Here is a 25916-nt window from a genome sequence, read left to right on the forward strand (position 1 = left end):
GGGGGTCAGGGATTGGGAGGTTGTCAGGGTTTGGGAGGGGGTCAGGGTTTGGGAGGGGGTCAGGGTCTGTGGAGGGGGTCAGGGTTTGGGAAGGGGTCAGGGATTGGGAGGGGGTCAGGGTTTGGGAGGTTGTCAGGGTTTGGGAGAGGGTCAGGGTTTGGGAGGGGGTCAGGGTTTGGGAGGGGGTCAGGGTCTGTGGAGGGGGTCAGGGTTTGGGAGAGGGTCAGGGTTTGGGAGGGGGTCCGGGTTTGGGAGGGGGTCCGGGTCTGTGGAGGGTCAGGGTTTGGGAGGGGGTCAGGGTTTGCGAGGGGGTCAGGGTTTTGGAGGAGGGTCAGGGTTTGGGAGGGGGTCAGGGTTTGGGAGGGGGTCAGGGTCTGTGGAGGGGTCAGGGTTTGGGAGAGGGTCAGGGTTTGGGAGGGGGTCAGGGTCTGTGGAGGGGGTCAGGGTTTGGGAGAGGGGTCAGGGTTTGGGAGGGGGTCAGGGTTTGGGAGAGGGTCAGGGTTTGGGAGGGGGTCAGGGTTTGGGAGGGGGTCAGGGTTTGGGAGGGGGTCAGGGTTTGGGAGAGGGTCAGGGTTTGGGAGGGGGTCAGGGTTTGGGAGAGGGTCCGGGTCTGTGGAGGGGGTCAGGGTTTGGGAGGGGGTCAGGGTTTGGGAGAGGGTCCGGGTCTGTGGAGGGGGTCAGGGTTTGGGAGGGGGTCAGGGTTTGGGAGGGGGTCAGGGTTTGGGAGAGGGTCAGGGTTTGGGAGGGGGTCAGGGTTTGGGAGAGGGTCAGGGTTTGGGAGGGGGTCAGGGATTGGGAGGGGGTCAGGGTTTGGGAGGTTGTCAGGGTTTGGAGAGGGTCCGGGTCTGTGAGGGGGTCAGGGTTTGGGAGGGGTCAGGGTTTGGGAGGGGGTCAGGGATTGGGAGGTTGTCAGGGTTTGGGAGGGGGTCAGGGTTTGGGAGGGGGTCAGGGTCTGTGGAGGGGGTCAGGGTTTGGGAAGGGGTCAGGGATTGGGAGGGGGTCAGGGTTTGGGAGGGGGTCAGGGTTTGGGAGGGGGTCAGGGTCTGTGGAGGGGGTCAGGGTTTGGGAAGGGGTCAGGGATTGGGAGGGGGTCAGGGTTTGGGAGTTGTCAGGGTTTGGGAGAGGGTCAGGGTTTGGAGGGGGTCAGGGTTTGGGGAGGGGGTCAGGTCTGTGGAGGGGGTCAGGGTGTGGGAGAGGGTCAGGGTTTGGGAGGGGGTCAGGGTTTGGGAGGGGGTCAGGGTTTGGGAGGGGGTCAGGGTTTGGGAGAGGGTCAGGGTTTGGGAGAGGGTCAGGGTTTGGGAGGGGGTCAGGGTTTGGGAGGGGGTCAGGGTTTGGGAGGGGGTCAGGGTTTGGGAGGGGGTCAGGGTTTGGGAGGGGGTCAGGGTTTGGGAGAGGGTCAGGGTTTGGGAGGGGGTCAGGGTTTGGGAGGGGGTCAGGGTTTGGGAGGGGGTCAGGGTCTGTGGAGGGTCAGGGTTTGGGAGGGGTCAGGGTTTGGGAGGGGGTCAGGGTCTGTGGAGGGGTCAGGGTTTGGGAGAGGGTCAGGGTTTGGAGGGGGTCAGGGTTTGGGAGGGGGTCAGGGTTTGGGAGAGGGTCAGGGTTTGGGAGAGGGTCAGGGTTTGGGAGGGGGTCAGGGTTTGGGAGGGGGTCAGGGTCTGTGGAGGGTCAGGGTTTGGGAGGGGGTCAGGGTTTGGGAGGGGGTCAGGGTTTGGGAGGGGTCAGGGTCTGGTGGAGGGTCAGGGGTTTGGGAGGGGGTCAGGGTTTGGGAGGGGTCAGGGTTTGGAGAGGGTCCGGTCTGTGGAGGGGGTCAGGGTTTGGGAGGGGGTCAGGGTTTGGGAGGGGGTCAGGGTTTGGGAGAGGGTCAGGGTTTGGGAGGGGGTCAGGGATTGGGAGGGGGTCAGGGTTTGGGGAGGGGGGTCAGGGTTTGGGAGAGGGTCCGGGTCTGTGGAGGGGGTCAGGGTTTGGGAGGGGGTCAGGGTTTGGGAGGGGGTCCGGGTCTGTGGAGGGGGTCAGGGTCTGTGGAGGGTCAGGGTTTGGGAGGGGGTCAGGGTTTGGGAGGGGGTCAGGGTTTGGGAGGGGGTCAGGGTTTGGGAGGGGGTCAGGGTCTGTGGAGGGGGTCAGGGTCTGTGGAGGGGGTCAGGGTTTGGGAGAGGGTCAGGGTTTGGGAGGGGGTCAGGGTTTGGGAGGGGGTCAGGGTTTGGGAGAGGGTCAGGGTTTGGGAGGGGGTCAGGGTTTGGGAGGGGGTCAGGGTTTGGGAGAGGGTCAGGGTTTGGGAGAGGGTCAGGGTTTGGAAGGGGGTCAGGGTTTGGGAGGGGGTCAGGGTCTGTGGAGGGGGTCAGGGTCTGTGGAGGGTCAGGGTTTGGGAGGGGGTCAGGGTTTGGGAGGGGGTCAGGGTTTGGGAGGGGGTCAGGGTCTGTGGAGGGGGTCAGGGTTTGGGAGGGGGTCAGGGTCTGTGGAGGGGGTCAGGGTTTGGGAGGGGGTCAGGGTCTGTGGAGGGTCAGGGTTTGGGAGGGGGTCAGGGTTTGGGAGGGGGTCAGGGTCTGTGGAGGGTCAGGGTTTGGGAGGGGGTGGTGTGAGTGGGTGAGGAGGGGTGATGAGCCAGGGAGGGGTGAGAGTCTGGGTGAGGAGGGTGGTTAGGAATCCACCGATTGTTGAAGTGCCAACACTGACAGTGTTGATTGTGTTGAAGGCAGCGACGGGGTTTGGTAAATACGGAGTGGATCCCTCCTCTGGGAGCAACATTTCAGCGTTTGGGCCGAGATGAAGAATCTGGGCACCCTCGACTTGGTGAAGATTACGACAAGTCACAGCTGCTGTACTTTTCTATCTCTTTCCCACGGGGTCAGGTTGGGGGGGTGTGTGTAGTGGTGGTGCGGGGGTGTGGGGGTGGGGGAGGTGGGGGCGGGGGGGTCACACTGCTTCCCGTAAATCAGAGGGGGAGTGAATGCTCTTTAACCCCTGGCTGTTGGCTCTGGTACAAAACTGCTCTTGGCTGTGTTTGTCTGACCAATACTCAGCTCAGCTTCACTCCCAGGAGGACCGACTGTTATCCTGTTGAGAAACTCAGAGCCACACACGATAGGACAGGGGCAACACAGGAGACATGGAAAGCCAAGCGCCGGTGACTCAGAGATAGGGTTTTAAAAGCCGTCAGATTGTAGGCGAGGTATGAGGATGTGTCCTAAACAATTCAGATAACAACAGCTCTGGAGCTGGAGAACGGAACACACATAGTCTATTTGGATTTCTAAGGTCATGTTTAACTGCCCATGACGGAATTCACTGAAGAAGTAACGGAAAAGGGTAGACACGGACAACGTGGTGGATTTCAGAGAGTGAGCACAGGCTCAATGGGCTGAATGGCCTCCTGTGCTCAGACCTTTCCTTATTCGCCGGCTGCTGGAAATTGCCAGTAATTTCTGCCCGGCTCCCCCGGTGGGGGGGGCACCACCACAAGCTGTTATCAGTAATGTGTGCTTGTGTCACCATGTGGCCATTGTTGAGTACCACAGCTATTCCCAGCTGCGATCCTGTATTCACAGCCCCAATCCCACATTCCCAGCTGCGATCCTGTATTCACAGCCTCAATCCCACATTCCCAGCTCCGATCCTGTATTCACAGCCCCAATCCCACATTCCCAGCTCCGATCCTGTATTCACAGCCCCAATCCCACATTCCCAGCTCCGATCCTGTATTCACAGCCTCAATCCCACATTCCCAGCCCCAATCCCACATTCCCAGCTCCGATCCTGTATTCCCAGCCCCAATCCCACATTCCCAGCTGCGATCCTGTATTCCCAGCCCCAATCCCACATTCCCAGCTGCGATCCTGTATTCACAGCCCCAATCCCACATTCCCAGCCCCAATCCCACATTCCCAGCTCCGATCCTGTATTCCCAGCCCCAATCCCACATTCCCAGCTCCAGAGTCACAGCCTCAATCCCACATTCCCAGCTCCGATCCTGTATTCACAGCCCCAATCCCACATTCCCAGCTCCGATCCTGTATTCACAGCCCCAATCCCACATTCCCAGCTCCGATCCTGTATTCACAGCCACAATCCCACATTCCCAGCTGCGATCCTGTATTCACAGCCCCAATCCCACATTCCCAGCCCCAATCCCACATTCCCAGCTCCGATCCTGTATTCACAGCCCCAATCCCACATTCCCAGCTCCGATCCTGTATTCACAGCCGCAATCCCACATTCCCAGCTCCGATCCTGTATTCACAGCTCAATCCCACATTCCCAGCTCCGATCCTGTATTCACAGCCCCAATCCCACATTCCCAGCTCCGATCCTGTATTCACAGCCCCAATCCCACATTCCCAGCTCCGATCCTGTATTCCCAGCCCCAATCCCACATTCCCAGCTCCGATCCTGTATTCACAGCCTCAATCCCACATTCCCAGCTGTGATCCTGTATTCACAGCCTCAATCCCACATTCCCAGCTCCGATCCTGTATTCACAGCCACAGTCCCACATTCCCAGCTCCGATCCTGTATTCACAGCCTCAATCCCACATTCCCAGCTCCGATCCTGTACTCACAGCCCCAATCCCACATTCCCAGTTCCGATCCTGTAATCACAGCCCCAATCCCACATTCCCAGCTCCAGAGTCACAGCCTCAATCCCACATTCCCAGCCCCGATCCTGTATTCACAGCCTCAATCCCACATTCCCAGCCCCGATCCTGTATTCACAGCCCCAATCCCACATTCCCAGCTCCGATCCTGTACTCACAGCCTCAATCCCACATTCCCAGCTCCGATCCTGTATTCACAGCCTCAATCCCACATTCCCAGCTCCGATCCTGTATTCACAGCCCCAATCCCACATTCCCAGCTCCGATCCTGTATTCACAGCCCCAATCCCACATTCCCAGCTCCGATCCTGTATTCACAGCCACAGTCCCACATTCCCAGCCCCAATCCCACATTCCCAGCTCCAATCCCACATTCCCAGCTCCGATCCTGTATTCACAGCCCCAATCCCACATTCCCAGCTCCGATCCTGTATTCACAGCCTCAATCCCACATTCCCAGCTCCGATCCTGTACTCACAGCCTCAATCCCACATTCCCAGCTCCGATCCTGTATTCACAGCCCCAATCCCACATTCCCAGCTCCGATCCTGTATTCACAGCCCCAATCCCACATTCCCAGTTCCGATCCTGTAATCACAGCCCCAATCCCACATTCCCAGCTCCAGAGTCACAGCCTCAATCCCACATTCCCAGCCCCGATCCTGTATTCACAGCCTCAATCCCACATTCCCAGCTCCGATCCTGTATTCACAGCCCCAATCCCACATTCCCAGCTCCGATCCTGTATTCACAGCCCCAATCCCACATTCCCAGCTCCGATCCTGTATTCACAGCCTCAATCCCACATTCCCAGCTCCGATCCTGTATTCACAGCCACAATCCCACATTCCCAGCTCCGATCCTGTACTCACAGCCTCAATCCCACATTCCCAGCTCTAGAGTCACAGCCACAATCCCACATTCCCAGCCCCGATCCTGTATTCACAGCCCCAATCCCACATTCCCAGCTCCGATCCTGTATTCACAGCCCCAATTCCACATTCCCAGTTCCGATCCTGTATTCACAGCCTCAATCCCACATTCCCAGCTCCGATCCTGTATTCACAGCCTCAATCCCACATTCCCAGCTCCGATCCTGTATTCACAGCCACAATCCCACATTCCCAGCTCCGATCCTGTATTCACAGCTCCGATCCCACATTCCCAGCTCCGATCCTGTATTCACAGCCCCAATCCCACATTCCCAGCTCCGATCCTGTATTCACAGCTCCGATCCCACATTCCCAGCTCCGATCCTGTATTCACAGCCCCAATCCCACATTCCCAGCTCCGATCCTGTATTCACAGCCCCAATCCCACATTCCCAGCTCCGATCCTGTATTCACAGCCCCAATCCCACATTCCCAGCTCCGATCCTGTATTCACAGCCCCAATCCCACATTCCCAGCTCCGATCCTGTATTCACAGCTCCGATCCCACATTCCCAGCTCCGATCCTGTATTCACAGCCCCAATCCCACATTCCCAGCTCCGATCCTGTATTCACAGCCCCAATCCCACATTCCCAGCTGTGATCCTGTATTCACAGCCCCAATCCCACATTCCCAGCTCCGATCCTGTATTCACAGCCTCAATCCCACATTCCCAGCTCCGATCCTGTATTCACAGCCCCAATCCCACATTCCCAGCTCCGATCCTGTATTCCCAGCCCCAATCCCACATTCCCAGCTCCGATCCTGTATTCACAGCCTCAATCCCACATTCCCAGCTCCGATCCTGTATTCACAGCCCCAATCCCACATTCCCAGCTCCGATCCTGTATTCACAGCCTCAATCCCACATTCCCAGCTCCGATCCTGTATTCACAGCCCCAATCCCACATTCCCAGCTCCGATCCTGTATTCACAGCCTCAATCCCACATTCCCAGCTGTGATCCTGTATTCACAGCCTCAATCCCACATTCCCAGCTCCGATCCTGTATTCACAGCCCCAATCCCACATTCCCAGCTCCGATCCTGTATTCACAGCCTCAATCCACATTCCCAGCTCCGATCCTGTATTCCACAGCCTCAATCCCACATTCCCAGCTCCGATCCTGTATTCACAGCCTCAATCCCACATTCCCAGCTCCGATCCTGTATTCACAGCCACAGTCCCACATTCCCAGCTCCGATCCTGTATTCACAGCCTCAATCCCACATTCCCAGCTCCGATCCTGTATTCACAGCCTCAATCCCACATTCCCAGCTCCGATCCTGTATTCACAGCCTCAATCCCACATTCCCAGCTCCGATCCTGTATTCACAGCCCCAATCCCACATTCCCAGCTCCAGAGTCACAGCCTCAATCCCACATTCCCAGCTCCGATCCTGTATTCACAGCCTCAATCCCACATTCCCAGCTCCGATCCTGTATTCACAGCCTCAATCCCACATTCCCAGCCCCAATCCCACATTCCCAGCTCCAGAGTCACAGCCTCAATCCCACATTCCCAGCTCCGATCCTGTATTCACAGCCTCAATCCCACATTCCCAGCTCCGATCCTGTATTCACAGCCTCAATCCCACATTCCCAGCTCCGATCCTGTATTCACAGCCCCAATCCCACATTCCCAGCTCCGATCCTGTATTCACAGCCCCCATCCCACATTCCCAGCTCCGATCCTGTATTCACAGCCTCAATCCCACATTCCCAGCTCCGATCCTGTATTCACAGCCCCAATCCCACATTCCCAGCTCCGATCCTGTATTCACAGCCCCAATCCCACATTCCCAGCTCCGATCCTGTATTCACAGCCCCAATCCCACATTCCCAGCTCCGATCCTGTATTCACAGCCCCCATCCCACATTCCCAGCTCCGATCCTGTACTCACAGCCTCAATCCCACATTCCCAGCCTCGATCCTGTATTCACAGCCCAATCCCACATTCCCCAGGCTCCGATCCTGGTCATCACAGGCCTCAATCCCACATTCCCCAGTCCGATCCTGTATCACAGCCTCAATCCCACATTTCCCGAGCTCCCAGTGTCTACCTGTATTCCACATCAGCCCCCAATCCCACATTCCCCAAGCTCCGATCCTGTATTCACAGAATAAATAAAAAATTTAAAAAGTTCGCTGTATCACACGCCTCAATCCCACATTCCCCAGCCTCCAGAGTCACAGCCGACAATCCCACATTCCCAGCTCCGATCCTGTATGCACAGCCCCAATCCCACATTCCCAGCTCCGATCCTGTATTCACAGCCCCAATCCCACATCCCAGTCCGATCCTGTATTCACAGCCTCAATCCCACATTCCCAGCTCCGATCCTGTATTCACAGCCACAGTCCCACATTCCCAGCTCCGATCCTGTATTCACAGCCTCAGTCCCACATTCCCAGCTTACCGATCCTGTATTCACAGCCCAATCCCACATTCCCAGCTCCGATCCTGTATTCACAGCCACAGTCCCACATTCCCAGCTCCGATCCTGTATTCACAGCCTCAATCCCACATTCCCAGCTCCGATCCTGTATTCACAGCCTCAATCCCACATTCCCAGCTCCGATCCTGTATTCACAGCCCCAATCCCACATTCCCAGCTCCGATCCTGTATTCACAGCCTCAATCCCACATTCCCAGCTCCGATCCTGTCTTCACAGCCCCCATCCCACATTCCCAGCTCCGATCCTGTATTCACAGCCTCAATCCCACATTCCCAGCTCCAGAGTCACAGCCTCAATCCCACATTCCCAGCTCCGATCCTGTATTCACAGCCACAATCCCACATTCCCAGCTCCGATCCTGTATTCACAGCCTCAATCCCACATTCCCAGTTCCGATCCTGTATTCACAGCCTCAATCCCACATTCCCAGCTCCGATCCTGTATTCACAGCCCCAATCCCACATTCCCAGCTCCGATCCTGTATTCACAGCCTCAATCCCACATTCCCAGCTCCGATCCTGTATTCACAGCCCCAATCCCACATTCCCAGAGCCAATCCAGTCTACCCAGCCCCAATCCCACATTCCCAGCCCCAATCCCACATTCCCAGCTCCGATCCTGTATTCACAGCCTCAATCCCACATTCCCAGCTCCGATCCTGTATTCACAGCCTCAATCCCACATTCCCAGCTCCGATCCTGTATTCACAGCCCCAATCCCACATTCCCAGCTCCAGAGTCACAGCCTCAATCCCACATTCCCAGCTCCGATCCTGTATTCACAGCCTCAATCCCACATTCCCAGCTCCGATCCTGTATTCACAGCCTCAATCCCACATTCCCAGCTCCGATCCTGTATTCACAGCCCCAATCCCACATTCCCAGCTCCGATCCTGTATTCACAGCCCCAATCCCACATTCCCAGCTCCGATCCTGTATTCACAGCCTCAATCCCACATTCCCAGCTCCGATCCTGTATTCACAGCCTCAATCCCACATTCCCAGCTCCGATCCTGTATTCACAGCCCCAATCCCACATTCCCAGCTCCGATCCTGTCTTCACAGCCCCAATCCCACATTCCCAGCTCCGATCCTGTATTCACAGCCTCAATCCCACATTCCCAGCTCCGATCCTGTATTCACAGCCTCAATCCCACATTCCCAGCTCCGATCCTGTATTCACAGCCTCAATCCCACATTCCCAGCTCCGATCCTGTATTCACAGCCCCAATCCCACATTCCCAGCTCCGATCCTGTATTCACAGCCCCAATCCCACATTCCCAGCTCCGATCCTGTATTCACAGCCCCAATCCCACATTCCCAGCTCCGATCCTGTACTCACAGCCACAATCCCACATTCCCAGCTCCGATCCTGTACTCACAGCCTCAATCCCACATTCCCAGCTCCGATCCTGTATTCACAGCCTCAATCCCACATTCCCAGCTCCGATCCTGTATTCACAGCCTCAATCCCACATTCCCAGCTCCGATCCTGTATTCACAGCCTCAATCCCACATTCCCAGCTCCAGAGTCACAGCCCCAATCCCACATTCCCAGCTCCGATCCTGTATTCACAGCCCCAATCCCACATTCCCAGCTCCGATCCTGTATTCACAGCCCCAATCCCACATTCCCAGCTCCGATCCTGTATTCACAGCCCCAATCCCACATTCCCAGCTCCGATCCTGTATTCACAGCCTCAATCCCACATTCCCAGCTCCGATCCTGTATTCACAGCCCCAATCCCACATTCCCAGCTCCGATCCTGTATTCACAGCCTCAATCCCACATTCCCAGCTCCGATCCTGTATTCCACAGCCCCAATCCCACATTCCCAGCTCCGATCCTGTATTCACAGCCTCAATCCCACTTTCCCAGCTCCGATCCTGTATTCACAGCCCCAATCCCACATTCCCAGCTCCGATCCTGTATTCACAGCCTCAATCCCACTTTCCCAGCTCCGATCCTGTATTCACAGCCTCAATCCCACATTCCCAGCTCCGATCCTGTATTCACAGCCTCAATCCCACATTCCCAGCTCCAGAGTCACAGCCTCAATCCCACATTCCCAGCTCCGATCCTGTATTCACAGCCCCAATCCCACATTCCCAGCTCCGATCCTGTATTCACAGCCCCAATCCCACATTCCCAGCTCCGATCCAGTATTCACAGCCCAATCCCACATTCCCAGCTCCGATCCTGTATTCACAGCCTCAAGTCCCACATTCCCAGCTCCGATCCTGTATTCACAGCCTCAATCCCACATTCCCAGCTCCGATCCTGTATTCACAGCCTCAATCCCACATTCCCAGCTCCAGAGTCACAGCCCCAATCCCACATTCCCAGCTCCGATCCTGTATTCACAGCCCCAATCCCACATTCCCAGCTCCGATCCTGTACTCACAGCCCCAATCCCACATTCCCAGCTCCGATCCTGTATTCACAGCCCCAATCCCACATTCCCAGCTCCGATCCTGTATTCACAGCCTCAATCCCACATTCCCAGCTCCGATCCTGTATTCACAGCCCCAATCCCACATTCCCAGAGCCAATCCAGTCTACCCAGCCCCAATCCCACATTCCCAGCCCCAATCCCACATTCCCAGCTCCAGAGTCACAGCCTCAATCCCACATTCCCAGCTCCGATCCTGTATTCACAGCCCCAATCCCACATTCCCAGTTCCAATCCTGCATTCACAGCCCCAATCCCACATTCCCAGCTCCGATCCTGTATTCACAGCCTCAATCCCACATTCCCAGCTCCGATCCTGTATTCACAGCCCCAATCCCACATTCCCAGTTCCAATCCTGTATTCACAGCCCCAATCCCACATTCCCAGCTCCGATCCTGTATTTACAGCCCCAATCCCACATTCCCAGCTCCGATCCTGTATTCACAGCCCCAATCCCACATTCCCAGCTCCGATCCTGTATTCACAGCCCCAATCCCACATTCCCAGCTCCGATGCTGTATTCACAGCCCCAATCCCACATTCCCAGCTCCGATCCTGTATTCACAGCCCCAATCCCACATTCCCAGCTCCGATCCTGTATTCACAGCCTCAATCCCACATTCCCAGCTCCGATCCTGTATTCACAGCCCCAATCCCACATTCCCAGCTCCGATCCTGTATTCACAGCCCCAATCCCACATTCCCAGCTCCGATCCTGTATTCACAGCCTCAATCCCACATTCCCAGCTCCGATCCTGTATTCACAGCCTCAATCCCACATTCCCAGCTCCGATCCTGTATTCACAGCCTCAATCCCACATTCCCAGCTCCGATCCTGTATTCACAGCCTCAATCCCACATTCCCAGCTCCGATCCTGTATTCACAGCCCTCAATCCCACATTCCCAGCTCCGATCCTGTATTCACAGCCTCAATCCACATTCCCAGCTCCGATCCTGTATTCACAGCCTCAATCCCACATTCCCAGCTCCGATCCTGTATTCACAGCCCCAATCCCACATTCCCAGCTCCAGAGTCACAGCCTCAATCCCACATTCCAGCTCCGATCCTGTATTCACAGCCTCAATCCCACATTCCCAGCTCCGATCCTGTATTCACAGCCCCAATCCCACATTCCCAGCTCCGATCCTGTATTCACAGCCACAATCCCACATTCCCAGCTCCGAACCTCAATCCCACATTCCCAGCTCCGATCCTGTATTCACAGCCACAATCCCACATTCCCAGCTCCGATCCTGTATTCACAGCCTCAATCCCACATTCCCAGCTCCGATCCTGTATTCACAGCCCCAATCCCACATTCCCAGCTCCGATCCTGTATTCACAGCCTCAATCCCACATTCCCAGCTCCGATCCTGTATTCACAGCCCCAATCCCACATTCCCAGCTCCGATCCTGTATTCACAGCCCCAATCCCACATTCCCAGCTCCGATCCTGTATTCACAGCCCCCATCCCACATTCCCAGCTCCGATCCTGTATTCACAGCCTCAATCCCACATTCCCAGCTCCGATCCTGCATTCACAGCCTCAATCCCACATTCCCAGCTCCGATCCTGTATTCACAGCCCCCATCCCACATTCCCAGCTCCGATCCTGTATTCACAGCCTCAATCCCACATTCCCAGCTCCGATCCTGCATTCACAGCCTCAATCCCACATTCCCAGCTCCGATCCTGTATTCACAGCCTCAATCCCACATTCCCAGCTCCGATCCTGTATTCACAGCCCCAATCCCACATTCCCAGAGCCAATCACACATTCCCAGCCTCAGTCCCACATTCCCAGCTTCAAAACCACATTACCAGCTCCAATCCCTGATTGCCAGCCCCAATCCCACATTCACAGCCCCAATCCCACATTCCCCGAGCCAATCCAGTCTTCCCAGCCCCAATCCCACATTCACAGCCCCAATCCCACATTCCCCGAGCCAATCCAGTCTTCCCAGCCCCAATCCCACATTCCCAGCCCCAATCCCACATTCCCAGCCCCAATCCCACATTCCCAGCCCCAATCCCACATTCCCAGAGCCAATCCAGTCTACCCAGCCCCAATCCCACATTCCCAGCCCCAATCCCACATTCCCAGAACCAATCCTGTCTTCACAGACCCAATCCCACATTTCCAGCTCCAATTCCACAATCCCAGCCCCAGACTCCAAGCTGCAATCTCGCATTCCAAGTCCCAATCCCACATTCCCAAATCCAATCCCACATTCCCAGCTCCAATAATGTATTCACAGCCTAAATCCCACATTCCCAGCCCCAATCCCACATTCCCAGCCCCAAACCTGTATTCACAGTCCCAAACCTACATTCCCAGCCCAAATCGTGTATTCCCAGCCACAATCCCACATTTTTTATTTATTCATTCATGGATGTGGGTGTTGCTGGCTGGGCCAGCATTTATTGCTCCTTGAGTAGGTGATGGTGAGCTGCCTTCTTGAACCACTGCAGTCCATGTGGCTAGTCCAGTTTAGTTTCAGATCAATGGTAATCCCCAGAATGTTGATAGTGGGGGATTCAGTGATGGTAATGCTATTGAACATCAAGGGGTGATGGTTAGATTCTCTATTGTTGAGATGGTCATTGCCTGACACTCGTGTGGTGGGAATGTTACTTGCCACTTGTCAGCCCAAGCCTGGATATTGTCCAGATCTTACTGCATTTGAACATGGACTGCTTCAATATCTGAGGAGTCACAAATGGTGCTGAACATTGTGCAATCATCAGCGAACATCCCCGCTTCTGACCTTATGATGGAAGGAAGGTCATTGATGAAGCAGCTGAAGATGGTTGGGCTGAGGACACTACCCTGAGGAACTTCTGCAGTGATGTACTGGAGCTGAGATGACTGACCTCCAACAACCACAACCATCTTCCTTTGTGCTAGGTATGACTCCAACCAGTGGAGAGTTTTCCCCCTGATTCCCATTGACCCCAGTTTTGCTAGGGCTCCTTGATGCCACACTCGGTCAAATGTGGCCTTGATATCAAGGGCAGTCATTCTCATCTCGGGAGTTCAGTCCATGTTTGAACCAAGGCTGTAATGAGGTCAAGAGCTGAGTGGCCCTGGCGGAACCCAAACTGAGCATCAGTGAGCAGGTTATTGCTAAGCAAGTGCCACTTGATAGCACTGTTGATGACCCCTTCCATTACTTTACTGATGATCAATAGTAGACTGATGGGGCGGTAATTGGCTGTGTTGAATTTGTCCTGCTTTTTGTGTACGGGACATACCTGGACAATTTTCCACACAGCTGGATAGATGCCAGTGTTGTAGCTGTACTGGAACAGCTTGGCTAGGGGTGCAGCAAGTTCTGGAGCACAAGTCTTCAGTACTATTGCTGGAATATTGTCAGGGCCCATAGTCTTTGCAGTATCCAGTGCCTTCAGTCGTTTCTTGATATCATGTGGAGCGAATTGAATTGGCTGAACACTGGCATCTGTGATGCTGGGGACCTCTGGAGGAGGCTGAGATGGATCATCCACTCAGCACTTCTGGCTGAAGATTGTAGCAAATGCTTCAGCCTTAACTTTTGCACTGCTGTTCTGGGCTCCTCCATCATTGAGGATGGGGAGATTTGTGGAGCCTCCTCCTCCAGTGAGTTGTTTAATTGTCCACCACCATTCATGACTGGATGTAGCAGGACTGCAGAGCTTAGATCTGATTCATTGGTTGTGGGATTGCTTAGCTCTGTCTATCACTTGCTGCTTATGCTGTTTGGCACGCAAGTAGTCCTGTGTTATAGCTTCACCAGGTTGGCACCTCATTTTTAGGTATGCCTGGTGCTGCTCCTGGCATGTCCTGCTGGACTCCTTATTGAATCAGGGTTGATCCCCTGGCTTGATGGTAATGGTAGAGTGGGAGATATGCCAGGCCATGAGGTTACAGATTGTGTTTGAGTACAATTCTGCTGCTGCTGATGTCCCACAGTGCCTCATGGATGCCCAGTCTGGAGCTGCTAGATCTGTTTGAAATCTATCCCATTTAGCACGGTGGTAGTGCCACACAGCATGACGTGAAGGTGGGACTTTGTCTCTACAATGACCGTGTGGTGGTCACTCCTACCAATACTGTCATGGACAGATGCATCTGCAGCAGGCAGGTTGGTGAGGATGAGGTCAAGTATGTTTTTCCCTCTTGTTGGTTACCTCACCACCTGCCGCAGACCCAGTCTAGCAGCTGTGTCCTTTAGGACTCAGCCAGCTCGGTCTGTAGTGGTGCTACCGAGCCACTCTTGGTGATGGACATTGAAGTCCCCCATCCAGAGTACATTCTGCACCCTCGCCACCCTCAGTGCTTCCTCCAAGTGATGTTCAACATGGAGGAGCATTGATTCATCAGCTGAGGGAGGGCGGTACGAGGTAAATCAACAGGAGGTTTCCTTGCCCATGTTTGACCTGATGCCGTGAGACTTCATGGGGTCTGGAGTCAATGTTGAGGACTCTCAGGGCAACTCCCTCCTGACTGTATACCACTGTGCCACCACCTCTACTGGGTCTGTCCTGCCGGTGGGATAGGACATACCCAGGGATAGTGGTGGTGGTGTCAGGGACATTATCTGTAAGGTATGATTCCGTGAGGCTATGGCTTGAGACGGCTCTCCCAATTGTGGCTAAGGGGGAGTTTGCAGGATCGACAGGGCTGAGTTTGCCATTGTCGTTTCTAGTGCTGGCTGGTCCGATGGGTTTCATTCCTTTTTGGTGACTTTGTTGTGGTTTGTTACAACTGAGTATCTGGCTCAGCCATTTCAGAGTCAACCACATTGCTGTGGGTCTGGAGTCTCATGTGGTCCAGACCAGGTAAGGATGGCAGATTTCCTTCCCTAAAGGACATTAGTGAACCAGATGGGTTTTTACAACAATCGACAATGGTTTCATGGTCATCACTAGACTTTTAATTACAGATTTATTTTGAATTCAAATTCCACCATCTGGTGAACGCCAGTCCCCAGAGCTTTACCCTGGGTCTCTGGATTATTACTCCAGTGACAATACCACGGCACCACTGGCTCCCCAGCCCCACCCCTGTATTCACAGCCCCAATCCCACATTCCCAGCCCCAATCCCACATTCCCAGTCCCAATCCCACATTCCCAGCAACAATCCCACATTCCCAGCCCCAGTCCCACACTCCCAGCCACAATCTCACATTCCAAGTCCCAATCCCACACTCCCAGCCCCAATCCAAGATCCCCAGTCCCAATCCCACTTTCCCAGGCCCAATACTGTTTTCACAGCCCCAATCCCACATTCCCAGCCCCAATCCCACATTCCCAGTCCCAATCCCACATTCCCAGCAACAATCCCACATTCCCAGCCCCAGTCCCACACTCCCAGCCACAATCTCACATTCCCAGCCCCAATCCCACATTCCCAGTCCCAATCCTGTATGGACAGCCCCAATCCAAGATCCCCAGTCCCAATCCCACATTCCCAGCCCCAATCCCACATTCCCAGCTTCAATCCCACATCCCCAGCCCCAATCCCACATTCCTAGCCCTAATCCCATTCACAGCCCCAATCCCATATCCCCTGCCCCAATACCATATCCCCTGCACCAACCCCACATCCACAGCCCCAATCCCACATTTCCATCCCCAATCCCACATCCCCAGCCCCAATCCCACATTCCCAGCTCCAATCCTGTACTCACAGCCCCAATCCCACATTCCCAGCTCCAATCCTGTACTCACAGCCCCAATCCCACATTCCCAGCAACAATCCCACATTCCCAGCCCCAGTCCCACACTCACAGCCACAATCTCACATTCCAAGTCCCAATCCCACACTCCCAGTCCCAATCCAAGATCCCCAGTCCCAATCCCACTTTCCCAGGCCCAATACTGTTTTCACAGCCCCAATCCCACATTCCCAGCTCCAATCCTACATTCACAGAACCAATCCTGCATTCACAGCTCTAATCCCACATTCCCAGCCCCAGTCCCACATTCCCAGCTTCAATCCCACATTCCCAGCCCCAATCCCACATTCCCAGCCCCAATCCTGCATTCACAGCCCCAATCCCACATTCCCAGCCCCAATCCCACATTCCCAGCTTCAATCCCACATCCCCAGCCCCAATCCCACATTCCTAGCCCTAATCCCATTCACAGCCCCAATCCCATATCCCCTGCCCCAATCCCATATCCCCTGCACCAACCCCACATCCACAGCCCCAATCCCACATTTCCATCCCCAATCCCACATCCCCAGCCCCAATCCCACATTCCCAGCCCCAATCCTGCATTCACAGCCCCAATCCCACATTCCCAGCCCCAATCCCATATCCCCTGCCCCAATCCCATATCCCCTGCTCCAATACCATATCCCCTGCCCCAATCCCACATTTCCATCCCCAATCCCACACTCCTAGACCCAATCCTGCATTCTTAGCCCCAATCCCACATTCCTAGCCCCAATCCTGTACTCACAGCCCCAATCCCACATTCCCAGCCCCAATCCCACATTCCTAGCCCCAATCCTACATTCCTAGCCCCAATCCCATTCACAGCTCCAATCCCATATTCCCAGCCCCAATCCCACATTCCTAGCCCCAATCCTGTACTCACAGCCCCAATCCCATATTCCCAGCCCCAATCCCACATTCCCAGCTCCAATCCTGTACTCACAGCCCCAATCCCACATTCCCAGACCCAATCCCATATCCCCTGCCCCAATCCCACATTTCCAGCTTCAAACCCACATTCCTAGCCCCAATCCCACATTCACAACCCTAATCCCACATTCCCAGCCCAAATCCTGTACTCACAGCCCAAATCCCACATCCACAGCCGCAATCCCACATTTCCAGATTCAAACCCACATTCCTAGCCCCAATCCCACATTCACAACCCTAATCCCACATTCCTAGCCCAAATCCCACATTCCCAGCCCCAATCCTGTACTCACAGCCCCAATCCCACATTCCCAGCCCAAATCCCACATTCCCAGCCCAATCCCATAACCCCTGTCACAACCCAACATCCACAGCCCCAATCCCACACGTCCAGCCCCAATCCCACACTCCTAGACCCAATCCTGCACTCATAGCTCCAATCCCACATTCCCAGCCCCAATCCCACATTCCTAGGCCCAATCCTGCATTCACAGCTCCAATCCCATATTCCCAGCCCCAATCCCACATTCCCAACTCCAATCCTGTACTCACAGCCCCAATCCCACATTCCCAACCCCAATCCCATATCCCCTGCCCCAATCCCAGATTTCCAGCTTCAAACACACATTCCTAGCCCCAGTCCCACATTCACAACCCTAATCCCACATTCCCAGCCCAAATCCCACATTCCCAGCCCAAATCCCACATCCACAGCCCAAATCCCACATCCACAGACCCAACCGCACATCCACAGCGTCAATCCCACATTTCCATCTTCAAACCAACATTCCTAGCCCCAATCCCACATTCACAACCCTAATCCCACATTCCCAGCCCAAATCCCACATTTCCAGCCCCAATCCCACATTCATAGGCCCAATCCTGCATTCACAGCCGCAATCCCACATTTCCAGCTTCAAACCCACATTCCTAGCCCCAATCCCACATTCACAACCTTAATCCCACCTTCCCAGCCTAAATCCCACATTCCCAGCCCCAATCCTGTACTCACAGCCTAAATCCCACATCCACAGCCCCAACCCCACAACCACAGCCCCAATCCCACATTTCCAGCTTCAAACCCACATTCCTAGCCCAAATCCCACATTCCCAGCCCCAATCCTGTACTCACAGCCCAAATCCCATATCCCCTGCCCCAACCCCACATCCACAGCCCCAATCCCACATTTCCAGCCCCAATCCCACATTCCTAGACCCAATCCCACATTCCCAGCCCCAATCCTGAACTCACAGCCCCAATCCCACATTCCCAGCCCAAATCCCACATTCCCAGCCCCAATCCCATATCCCCTGCCCCAATCCCACATTTCCAGCTTCAAACCCACATTCCTAGCCCCAATCCCACATTCACAACCCAAATCCCACATCCACAGCCCCAATCCCAGATTCCCAGCCCCAATCCCACATTTCCAGCTTCAAACCCACATTCCTAGCCCCAACCCCACATCCACAGCCCCAATCCCACATTCCCAGCCCCAATCCTGTACTCACAGCCCCAATCCCACATTCCCAGCCCAAATCCCACATTCCCAGCCCCAACCCCACATTCCCTGCCCCAATCCCACATCCCCAGCCCCAATCCTGTATTCACAGTCCCGATCCCCCATTCCCAGACTCATTCCCATATTCCAAGACCCATTCCTGTATTCCGAGTCCTGGCGCTGGATTCTCAAATTTCCAGCCTAATTTCCCCACTTCCAGACCACCTGACTAAGCACGTGGGATTGCTTGTGGGTGCAATTGGGTTTATTGAGTGATCGGGGAGCGCCGGGCTCCGGGATCCCCCTGTGCAGATAGGACAAATCAAGACGATGGGCCTTCCTCTCCTGCACCGGCTTTCAGATGTTTGGGAACACAGTGATCCCGCTGGATGAATAAAAATAGTCAAGGCGTCGGAGGGAGCGCACAAACATCCAAATGCCCCATCTACCCAACCCTTCAAGCTCCATCTGCCGCACACGTGGCAGAGCCTGCAGATCATGTACTGCTCTGATCAGCCATCTCTCGTGCTGGAGTGGAAGAACAAGTCATCCTCAATCCCAAGGTACTGCCTAAAACTTTTCACGCTTGCCACCTCTGATGCATCTCTCTCCTGAGATTGACTTTCCTTTAATATCATTTTCTCCCAGCCATTGAATATGTTACAATCCTCACCCCAAACCAATACATCATCCTCTTCTATCATTCTCATTGTCCAATCCTCTCCCTCTCTCTTCCTCTCTGACATTCCCAGGACCCCTTTGCTTGCTGAATTTGCTCCCGTAGAAGTATAGGGATTAAGAAGCTTTGTTTCGGCACTACCTATCAGTGTGTCAACTGTGCCTAAGATAGTAGTACTCTCACCTTTCAGTCAGGAGGTTGTGCATTCAAGTCACACTCCAAGACTTTAGCACAAAAATTGAGGCTGATACTTCAGTGCAGGACTATAGGAATGCTGCACTGTTGGAGATGCCACCTTTCGAACGAGAGGTTAAATTGAGGTCCTGGTTGCCCACAGGTCAGGGGTATTGATTTGGGGTGAAAGTGGGTACATGGAGTTGAGATAGAAATCAGCCATGGTCTCGTTGAAAAATGAAACAGGGCCTCCTCTTATTCCTATGAAGGTCAGGCGGACTCAATGGTGAACTCAAATAGAAAGAAGGGAGGCTCCTTTTCCTGAGAGCTTTGCCACCAGACCCTGACTCCATCCCCTGACCCCACACCTGCAGACCTCAAACCCCTCACACACCCTGATCCCCTCTAGATCCTGAACCCCCCTGGCCCTGTCCCCTCCCACGTAGACCCTGACCCCTCCCAGGTAGACCCTGACCACGGCCCCCAGGCCTTGAAGCCCCAGACACTGACCACCCCAGACTCTGAAGCACCCAGACCCTGACTTCTCCCCTGACCCTGAGCCCCTCAGACTCTAACCCCTTCCAGAACCTCACCCCCCCCCAGACCCTGACCTCCATAGACCTTGACCTCCGCAGACCAAAAACCCCGCAAAATCTGAACCCTCCTCAGACCCTGACCCCCGCAGATCCCCCCCACAGATCCTGACCTCCACAGACCCTGGCCTCCACAGACCCTGACCCCCACAGACCCTGACCTCCACAGACCCTGGCCTCCACAGACCCTGACCCCCACAGACCCTGACCCCCACAGACCCTGACCCCCACAGACCCTGACCCCCGCAGATCCCCCCCGCAGATCCTGACCTCCACAGACCCTGGCCTCCACAGACCCTGACCCCCACAGACCCTGACCTCCACAGACCCTGACCTCCACAGACCCTGACCCCCACAGACCCTGACCCCCACAGACTCTCATGGACCCTGACCACTCGCCCAGACCCTGAACCCCTCAGACATACAAACATATGAATAAGAAGCAGGAGTAGGCCATTCAGCCCCCCTTGAGCTACTCCACCATTTAATAAGATCATGGCTGATCTGATAGTAACCTGAAATCTGCATCCCACCTACCCCCGATAACCTTTCACCCTCTTGCTTACCAAGAATCTATCCACGTCTGCCTTAAAAATATTCATAGACTCTGCTTCCACCACCTTTTCAGGAAGAGAGTTCCAAAGACTCACAACCTCTGAGAGAAAACATTTTGCCTAATCTCTGTTTTAAATCGGAGACCCCTTATTTTTAAACAGTGGCCCCTAGTTCTAGATTCTTCCACAAGAGGAAACATACTCTCCACATCCACCCTGTCAAGTACCCTCAGGATCTTATGTTTCAATCAAGTCGCCTCTTACTGTTCTAAATTCCAGTGGATACAAGCCTAACCTGTCCAACCTTTCCTCATAAGACAACCCACCCATTCCAGGGATTAGTCTGGTAAACCTTCTCTGAACTGCTTCCAATGCATTTACACCCTTCCTTAAATAAGGTGACCAATACTGTACATAGAACTCCAGATATGGTGCTCTGTATAACTGAAGCATAACTTCTCTATGTTTGTAATCAATTCCTTTCCCAATAAATGATAACATTATATTAGCTTTCCTAATTACTTCTTGTATCTGTATACTAACCTTTTGTGATTCATACACGAGGACCTCAGACCTCTGCAATCTCTCACCATTTGAATAATATGTTTCTTTTATTCTTCTTATCAAAATGCACAATTTCACATTTTCCCACATTATCCTCCATTTGCCAGATCTTTGACCACTCACCTAACCTGTCTATATCTTTTTGTAGCCTCCCTATGCCCTCTTCACAACTTATTTTCCTACCTATCTTTGTAAATAGCAAATTTAGCAACCACACCTTCATCCAAGTCATTTATATAAGTTGTAAACAGTTGGGGTCCGAGCACTGATCCCTGTGACACACCACTCGTTACATCTTACCAATCTGAAAAAGACTCATTTATGTCCATTGTCTGCTTCCTGTTAGCCAGCCAATCTTCTATCCATGTCAATATGTTACCCCCTACACCAGGAGCTTTTATTTTCCACAATAACCTTTGATGTGGCACCTTATCAAATGCCTTCTGGAAATCTAAGTACAGTACATCCACCAGTTCCCCTTCACCCACAGCACATGTTACTTCCTCAGTTGGTTAAACATGATTTCCCTTTCACAAAACTATGCTGACTCTGCCTGATTGCCTTGAATTTTTCTAAGTGCCCTGCTATAATATCTTTAACAATAGACATCAGGGAGGCGGTGGCATATTCAGAGACCCAGGGCAATGCTCAGGAGACCTGAGTTCAAATCCCACCATGGCAGATGGTGGAATTTGAATTCAATAAATACCTGGAATTAAAAGTCTAATGATGACCACGGAACCATTGTCGATTGTTAGAAAGTCCTTTAGAGAAGGAAATCTGCTAATCTCTAGACCCACAGCAATGTGGTTGACTCTTTTTAAAAATGCTGTCTGAACAAGGGATAGGCAATAAATGCTGGCCTAGCCAGTGATGCATACATCCCACAAACAAATTTTAAAAAATGGCTTCTAACATTTTCCCTACAACAGATGTTAAGCTAACTGGCCTGTAGTTTCCCCCTTTCTCTCTCCCTTTTTGAAAAATGAAGTTACATTTGCCATCTTCCAATCTAATGGGACCTTTCCTGGATCTAGGGAATTTTGGAAAATTAAAACCAATGCATCAACTATCTCACTAGACACTTGTTTTAAGACCTTAGGATGAAGTCCATCAGGACCCAGGCACTTGTCAGCCCACAGCTCCAACAATTTACTCAGTACCACTTCCCTGGTGTTTGCAATTTTCCTGAGTTCCTCCCTCCCTTCCATTTCCTGGTTTATAGCTGCTTCCGGGATGTTACTTGTATCCTCTATAGTGAAAACTGACGCAAAATACTTGTTCAATTCATCTGCCATTTCCTTGTTTTCCATTATCAATTCTCCAGACTCACTTTCTAGGGACCAATGCTCGCTTTGTTTATATATTTCTGGCTAGCTTTCTCTCGTACTCTAATTTTTACTTCCTGATTAATCTTTCAGTCATTTTTTGTTGTTCCTTATATTCTGCCCAATCTTCTGACCTGCCACCTGTCTTTGCACAATTATATACTTTTTCTTTAAGTTTGCTACTATCTTTAAACTTTCTAGTTAATCACGGCTGGTGTGTCTGTCCCTTGGACTTTTTCTTACTCATTGGAATGTATCTATTGTCAGGACTCACTGGGGATAGTGCGCTGTAACATCCAGTCCCACTGCTCCCTGAGCCCCGACAAATGTGAAAATTTTAATCAAACCACCAGACTGCCCTAGATTCTACCTAACTGTCTAATTTAGGTTAAGTGAATATGAGCACCAGCTTTGTAAGCTTAATAAGTAAATAACTGTTTATTGAACAAACTGTCGTTAACCATTGGCAAAAGAGATATGAGCTGCTAATTTCTAACACTATAACTTAAACGTTATCCCCTTCTTAAATTCCTATACACACACACATACAAGACACATAAGACACACAAAAACATAGATTTTAAGGGTGGGATAAAACAGTTCAATAGCACCAATTCTGGAGTACAGGATTCGATAGGTTGATTTTGATCGATGTCTTCCAAATTCCTTTCAGTTCTTGTTGATGGCATGAGGTGGTCTTCCAGTACTTTCAGTATTTCGTTCACTGGTTGGGCCCTAGCTTTTCAACGTCTAACAGTGATTTTCTCCTTTGCCTCTTGACAGGGGTTTTCAGAGGAAGAACAGGTTATAGAGATACGAGAAGATAAAAAACAGCTAGCTATTACTGTGGAATCTTCCACACACAGGAGAAAGAGGTTTTTGGTCTTGTTCCTTTTAGGCTAGGAGCTATTCAGCTCACACAAAACCTGGTCACCTGATCAGGAGCCACTTAAAACGCTTTTGTCAGGCATCTTTCTTGGTCCAGGACTCCTTTCTGGCACCATCCTGTCTTTCATGGGATGCTCTGTTCAAGACTACAACATTGTATATATCTTTCATCCTGTTCCAGTGGACATGTCCTTCAAACTGCAGCCATTGCAATCTCAATCCACAGTCCAACAGTAAATAAAAAGATGTGTTCTATACAACAGTCCAACAGAAATCAAAACATATGTTCCTTACACTATTCTGTGCATTCTTAAATATCCCTTTAAATGTTTGCCACTGCACCTCTATTGACCTATCCCTTATCTTAATTTGCCAATTTGCTTCAGCCAGCTCAACTTTCATGCCCTCATAATTGCCCTTATTTAATTTTTAAAAAATAGTCTCAGACCCACTTCTATCTCCCTCAAACTGAATGTAAAGTTCAAGCATATTATGGTTGCTGCTACCTAGGGGTGCCTTCAATATGAGGTTATAAAGAGGGCTTGACAGGGTAGATGATGAGAGGTTGTTTCCCCTTGTGGGAGAGTCTAAGACCAGAAGGCATAATCTCAGAGTAAAGGGGCACCCATTTACAACAGATGAGGAATTTCTTCTCTCAGAGAGTAGTGAATCTGTGGAATTCTTTACCACAGAGGGCTGTAGAGGCTGGGTAATTAAGTATATTCAAAGCTGAGATAGACAGATTTTTAATCAGTAAGGGGATCAAGGGTTATGGGGAGAAGGCAGGAAAATGGAGTTGAGGATTATCAGATCAGCCATGATCTCATTGAATGGCGGAGCAGACTTGATGGGCTGAATGGCCTACATCTGCTCCTACATCTTATGGTCAATCCCATCTCATTGCACAATACCAGCTTTAGAATAGCCTGCTCTCTGGTTGGTTGCAGAACATGCTGTTCTAAGAAACTATCCCGGAGACTTTCTATGAATTCCTCATGTAGGCTACCTTTGCCCATCTGACTTTTCCAGTCTATATGTAATTAAAATCTCCCATGATTATTGACATGCCTTTCTGATTCTCCCTTTATGCTCCATTCTACCACGTGGTTACTATTAGGAGGCCTGTACACAACTCCCACAAGTGACTTTTTGCCTTTACCATTTTTCATTTCTACCCAAACCATTTCCACATCCTGGTTTCTTGAACTTAGGTCATCCCTCTCTAATGGGCTAATACCATCATTAGTTAACAGAGCCAGACCTCCACCTTTTCCTTGCTTCCTGTCTTTTCTAAATGCCCTATACCCTTTAATATTCAGTTGCCAATCCATGTCCTCCTGCAGCCTATATCTCCGTAATGGCTGTCAAATCATACTTAATTATTTCTATGTACGCTTTCAGTTCATCCATTTTGTTTTGAATGTTTCGTGCATTCAGATACAGAGCCTTTAGTTTTGTCCTTTTATTCTTTTTATAACCTCTAGTCTCATCTGTTGATTTGCTGTTAGATTTGTACTCTCTGTCCCTTCTGGTCATGGTCTGTTTTTCATTTCCTGTAATAATATGTCTCTTTTGCCTTGTCTCTACTATTTGATTTACCACATCTTCCCAAATTTGTACCCTTGCCCCTGCTGTTCCATTTAAAACCCTCTCTACTTTCCTCTGGTCCTAGCATGGTTCAGGTAATGTCTGTCCCATTGGTACAGGTCCCACTTTCCCCAGTACTGGTGCCAGTGCCCCACAAACTGGAACCCACTTCTCCCACACCCAGTCTCTGAGCCACACATTCATCTCCCTGATCTGATTTGTCCTATGCCAGTTTGCACGTGGCTGAGATTATGACTTTTGAGGTTCTGCTTCTTAATTTTGTACCAAGCTCCTCCTACTGACTATGCAAGAAGCTCCTTCTTTGTCCTGCCTATGTCATCAGTACCAACATGGACCACAATGACTGGGTCCTCCCCCTCCCACTGCAAGTTCCTCTCCAGCTCTGAGCATATGTCCCAAACCCGGACACAGGGCAGGCAACATAGCTGTCTGGACTCTCACTCTTTGCTTCAGAGAATGGTGTCAATCCCTCTGACTATGCTGTCCCCTACTACCACTACATTCCTTGTAACTCCCCACTGCTTGAATGGCTTCCTGTACCAGGGTGCTATGGTCAGTTTGCTCATCCACCCTGCAGCCCCCACTCTCATCCAGACAAGCTGAGAGAACCTCAAACCTGATGGACAATTGCAGAGGCTGACACTCCTGTCCTCTGAGTCCCCTTACCTGGCTCACTTGCAGTCACACCCTCCTGTCCCTGACCACTGACCAAATCAGAATACTCCATCCTAAGGGGTGTGACTGCCTCCAGGTAACTTTCCTCCTAGTGTCTGCAGCTCGGCTTCCAGTTCAATAACTCGGAGCCTAAGTTCCTGAAGCCACAAACACTTACTGCAGACGTGTTTGTCCTGGGTCGCACTAGTATCCAGAAGCTTCCACATCCTGCAATCGCGGCACATCACCTGCCCTGACAGCTCCAATACGTGTCAATTAATTAATTGCTAATTAATTATAA

Source organism: Carcharodon carcharias, chromosome 4 (genome assembly GCF_017639515.1).
Source record: "Carcharodon carcharias isolate sCarCar2 chromosome 4, sCarCar2.pri, whole genome shotgun sequence".
Taxonomy (NCBI): Eukaryota; Metazoa; Chordata; class Chondrichthyes; order Lamniformes; family Lamnidae; genus Carcharodon; species Carcharodon carcharias.